Here is a 6000-nt window from a genome sequence, read left to right as displayed (position 1 = left end):
GTTACCAAGTGAATGTGTGGACGGATTTTCCCCATGAGGCAAGTATTGCAGAAGCCTGACTTGTTGGGACAATTGGTGGCATTGTCTGTGGAATTGTTGGTATATGTTTTACAGTATGATAAGCGTGGGAAGATGGGTGCTCAATCTTTAGCCGATTTTGTGGTGGTACTGACGCCAGAACCTGGCGAGAGGTTTAGTATACAGTGGACTCTATTTGTAGACGGATCCTCTAACGGGAAGGGGAGTGGCACTGGCGTGAAGTTAGAGGGTCTTGGGGATTTGACGTTGGAGAAATCTTTAAGGTTCGAGTTTCTGACTAGTAATAACTAAGCTGAGTATGAAGCGTTGATCGTCGGTTTGAGGTTGGCAATCGAGGTAAAAATTGAAAGTTAGCTCATCAAGATATATTCATAGTTGGTGGCGAACCAAGTGCAAGGTGTTTACCAAGTAAAGGAGCCCCATCTAGTTAAGTATTTAGAACGCGTGCGTTATTTGATCAGTTGCCTTCAAGAGGTGACTGTGGAGTTTGTGCCTAGGACACAGAATCAAAGGGTTGATGTGTTTGCAAAGTTGGCGAGCACCAGGAAGCCGGGAAATAATCGAAGTGCTATTCAGGAAACTTTGATGCACCCAAGCATTGAAGGTGAATTGATAGGTTGTGTAGACAAGGGGCCACATGGATGGGCCCGATTTTGGATACATGGCTGGTTTGCCAGAAGAGGTGGAGCAGCATTCAAAGGCGCTGCGGCGAGAAGCGAGTCATTATACACTTTTGGATGGGGCATTGTTTCACTGATGGTTTACCTCACCTTTGTTGAGATGTTTGACGCCGGATAAGTACGAAGCGGTAATGGCGGAAGTTCACGAAGGAGTTTGTGCCAGCCATATTGGGGGAAGGTCTTTGGTGTGCAAAGTGTTAAGGGTTGGGTTTTATTGGCCAACCACGAGGAAGGATTGCCTAGAGTATATGAAGAAATGCGATAAATGCCAAGTTTTTGCTGATTTTCCGAAAGCCTCGCCTGAGCAGTTGGTAACTATCATCGCCCCATGGCCATTCGCCATGTGGGGAGTTGATTTGGTTGGGAATTTTCAAACTGCAAGGTCGCAAATGAAGTTTATACTTGTGGTGGTAGACTATTTTACGAATTAGATCGAAGCTGAGCCTCTTGCCACAATCACATCATCAAAGATTGTTAACTTCTATTGGCGAATGATTGTCTGTAGGTTTGGAGTCCCTAGGGCGATAGTGTCAGATAATGAAACTCAATTTACTAGTAATCGAACCATAGAGTTTGTGAAGAAATGGGCATTCAGATGCGATTTTCGTCAGTTGAGCATCTAAAGACCAATGAGCAAGTAGAGTCCGCCAATAAGGTGATATTGAGAGGGTTGAAGCGCCGATTGAAGGAGGTGGGGGGCGGATAGCTGGATGAGTTGCTTGTGGTGTTGTGGTCTTATAACACGACGCCGCATTCTAGTAAAAGGGAATCACCATTTCACATGACTTATTGGGCGGATGCAATGCTCCCGGTGGAAATTTGATAACTCTTCGTGGCGAACTAGCCCGATGCTGGAAGATGGAAGCGAGTCTAGTATGGCGGCGGAATTAGATTTACTGGCGGAGACAAGGGAAGAGGCGCGAGTACAGGAAGTGGCGATGAAGCAGCGTGCTGCTAAAAGATATGACACAAAGGTTCGTCCTAGGAAGATGTAAGAAGGCGACCTGGTGCTTAAAAGGCGAACTAGGGTGCTTGGAAATAAGTTGAGTCCAAATTGGGAAGGCCCCTACCGTGTTTTGAAAGTTTTGGGTCAGGGAGCCTATCACTCGGAAGAGTTGGATGGACGGCGAGTCCCGAGATTGTGGAACTCAGCTAGACTTCGCTATTATTACAGTTGAAGGCTCAAGGTAACAATGTAAATAAAAGCGTACTATTTTTCTCCTTACATAGGGAGTTTTTTTACGAGGCGCCAGTGAAAATCTAAATTCTTCTACAAAGGTTATATGTTGAATTGTACAAAGTTTATTCGGATGGTTAAATTTGCAAAGTTGAAAGCTGAATTACGATGTTTGCTAAGTGGGGAAAGTCCTCTGAAGGTGGCGGTTCTATAATGACCCGTGACGTCTAAAAACCGCCTCGGAAAAGCTGATGCAAACGTCGGACCCGTTGACGATGTGTGGGGTAATGTGGGGTAAGCTTCTTACCCACTAAAGCCTCCCCGAAATAAGGGCGAGCACTTATAATTAGGCACAAGCATTGGGCGACCCCAAATCCACGTTTCCAAGATCTGTTGGTGTCTTGCTTCTCACAGTCAGTTTGCAAGTCTGGTTTGAGCCAATCTTCTTAGTATATGCGGGTTCATTGGGAATAACTTCTTTCCCTAAGTTGAAGGGATTGAACCTATTGATGCTTTTGTGCATGAGGATCTACTATAAGCCTATAAAAATCTCTTCAGTGATCTATATTTGAGCCCCTTACCTTTCCTCAAATCTTGTTCATGTACATAATTTCTTCATCTAGTCTTTCTATCTTAGCGAGTCGACGACTGATCCTGGACCCTCGGCTAGTATTTTCCAACAGCTAGTTTGCCTTAGCGGCTGGCGAGTCCTTTCGACTGCCTTAATATTAAACTTATATTAAAAATTCTTGCAAATTAAAAATTTCTCAGAATCTTTCTTTATAAACAATTTGTTTCCTGTATCTTATTTTTAATTTGGTGGTAAATCTTTATAACCAATCTTGTTTTGTTTGGTTCTCTTTCCAAAGTACCGAAAAAAGAGTTATGTGGTTATTATTGAGATGTGTGATGATGATACTTTTAGGTGCTGCTTTTTTTTTTTTTTTTTTGGATAAGCCAACTTTTATTGAATGAAGTACAAGGGGTACTTCCACCCAATACAAAATACAGTAGAAATAAGGAAGAAAAGCAAGATAAAACGAGTAAAGATCTCTAAACTAAAACCCCCCCTCTCGCTGGGAGCAAGTCTTTATAAGAATGTCTCATTAAAACCTTTCTAGGAAAACCCCCTTAGAAAAAACCTAGGAAGGAAAAAGAGTACACAAATTATAAACACTAAACGGCACTCCCAAGAGAAATACAAAAACCCAACAAAACTGAAGCCAAAGTCACCACCATATGACAACATCTTCACACTCTCCAAAAGCCAAGGCACACACCAGACAAAGGCAAAAATCACGCTGTCAAGATGGATCTTTTCCAACGAAACTCAAGTATGTAAAATGAGATAGTATAGGCTGCCACACCACAAGATAAATACGACATTCCCACAAAGACAGACCTGCAACCAGCTCACATCATAGTCCTTGAATACAAAAAAGAGGGTAGAGTGCCATTCATAAAAAGAGTAGCAAAAGTCCTTGACATTTGCTTTCATCCAAGTCCATGAATGTTGTTTAACTTGGTCCAGAGCCTCTTCATGATTAAATTGACTTCCTCTAAACACAAGTGAATTCCTTCCTAACCAAAGTGTCCAGATTATTGCTAACCACACAGTCAATGAAACGCGCTTCTGAATATTATTCCAGCCAAGTTTAAATTGAATGAGATGTTCCTTAGGATTGGTTGTGGAGCCTAAATCCACCCCAAGCCAGCTAGCACCAAGTTTCCAAAGAGACATCGAAACATGACATGAAATAACAAGTGCCAACTATATTCCAACTGAACATTGCAGAAGCTACACGCTTCTTGCTCATGATCAACCAGGACCTTCCTCTTGAATAAGTTCTCCCGACTAGCAATGCGATTCAATAAAACCCGCCAAGCGAAGGCCTTAGCCTTCGAAGGAGCCAAAGACGGAACACATCTGAAAACGCCTGATCCGCTTCCAAATGTAACGTTCCCTGCAAAAAAAGATAGGCAGAATTAACTGAAAAAATGCCATCATCACTGGCCAGCTAAGTCCAATGGTCAGGAGACCTTTCTATCAGGCGAGTCCCTGAGAGGTCAGCTAATAAACTTGCTGCCCAAATATGTTCACGACCCAACAATGGTCTTTTCCACAAAAACTCCCACTGCCAAGTACCATTCACCCATTTCCCACAATAATTGATAGTAGCCCATTTTAACTTTGACAAGTGATACAAACAGAAAAATTTGGAACGAAAGCTACCACATCCTGACCAGTCCTCATGCCAAAAATTTGTACTATTACCCATACGTACTGATTTCTTTGAAACTGTATCAAACCAGCTCACATCATCAGCAAGGCAAGCCCCCTGTACATCCCGCCACCATGCTGATTCTTGGGGGAAAGAACTCCCAGAGTATTTTGCTTGAAATACCTGGCCCCATAAACAACTAGGATCTGATCGCCATTTCCACATCCATTTTCCGAGAAGTGCTTTATTAAACAGCGCTAAATCCTTGTTCCCAATCCCCCCATATCTTTGGGTTTGCAAATAACAGCCCAACTACCCAAGCGATTTTCCGTTCTTCTACACTTCCACCCCATAGAAATTCTCTCATCAACCTGTTGCAGATTTTGACCACACAAGTAGGCACTTTAAAAAATGACAGGTAAAATAGTGGAAGAGCAGAGAGTACACTCTGAATGGTGCAAATGCGACCACCAAAAGATATAGATTTGCGCCTCCAAGCCGATAATCTACTTCTAAATTTAGCAATAACCGGTTCCCATGTTTGAAGACGATCCGCTCTAGCCCTAATAGGCATCCCAAGATACACAAATGGAATGCTCATTAATTTACAGTGAAGAAAAGAAGAAAAACATTGAGCAGAATCCGTGTCAAGAGCTAAAGTGGCAAGTTTAGTCTTGTGAAAATTCATTTTGAGACCGGATACCAATTCAAAGCACCGGAGAATTCCCTTCATTATCACCACATTCTGGAATGTCGCTTCGCCCGTAAAGATAGTGTCATCAGCAAATTGAAGTAGGGAAACCACACAAGATTCACTTATCCCCACCTTGTAGCCATTGAATTCACCCAAATTAACAGCATTCATGAATAGCCCATTTAATCCTTCAGCCACAATGAGAAACAAGAAGGGGGCCAAAGGTTCTCCTTGCCTGAGACCACGTTCCATTCTGAATTCCCCAGTGGGGCTACCATTAACCAAAACTGAAACTGATGCAGATTCCAAATAGCATTTAATCCAGGAAATCCACTTTTCATTAAACCCCATGCGAGTCAACATATATAATAAGAAAGCCCATTCCACTGAGTCATACGCTTTTTCGTAGTCCACCTTAAAAATTAGCGTTGGACGCTTCTTGGTCTTGGCCTCATGTACAACCTCATTCACAATTGCAACACTGTCAAGCATATAGCGCCCTCCAATGAAGTCAAATTGTCGTTCATCAATCAATTTCCCCATAACAGTTTTCAGCCTTAAAGCAAGCAACTTTGAGATTACCTTGTAAATACAACCAACTAATGAAATAGGTCTGAATTCATTTAAATTTTGGGGAGAACTTACCTTTGGGATGAGTGCAATAAAGGATGCATTACATCCCTTTGGCCAAGATCCCCTCCGATGAAAATCCTTCACCACCCTAGAAAAATCACCCTTTAGTATTGGCCAGAATTTTTGGATGAACTTGAAATTGAACTCGTCCGGACCCGAGCTCTTATCACCACCGCAATCCCACACAGCAGCCCGAATCTCATCATCAGAAAAAGGAGCAGTCAGGTAAGAGTTGTCTAACTCAGTGAGGGTCTTGAACTCAACCCATCCAATCGAGGTCTTGGTCCAACTACTGATTTAAATTTTACTTCAAAAAAGCTTTGAACAGCCTCCTTGACCCGCAAAGGATTCTCTTCCCAAGTGCCATCAACAACCAAACCCACAATAGCATTGGTACGTCTCTTCCAGATAGTAGAGTGAAAAAAACTTGTTTTCTGATCGCCCTCAGAAATCCATTTTGAGCGGGCTTTTTGACACAGCAAGGACTCATTAAGACGGAGTACCTGCCAGAATTCAAGTGAAAGCTCCCGATAACGATCCTGATCCACCGCAGAC

This window comes from Lotus japonicus, chromosome 5, assembly GCF_012489685.1.
Source record: "Lotus japonicus ecotype B-129 chromosome 5, LjGifu_v1.2".
In the NCBI taxonomy this organism is placed as follows: Eukaryota; Viridiplantae; Streptophyta; class Magnoliopsida; order Fabales; family Fabaceae; genus Lotus; species Lotus japonicus.
This window is presented reverse-complemented; position numbering follows the sequence as displayed.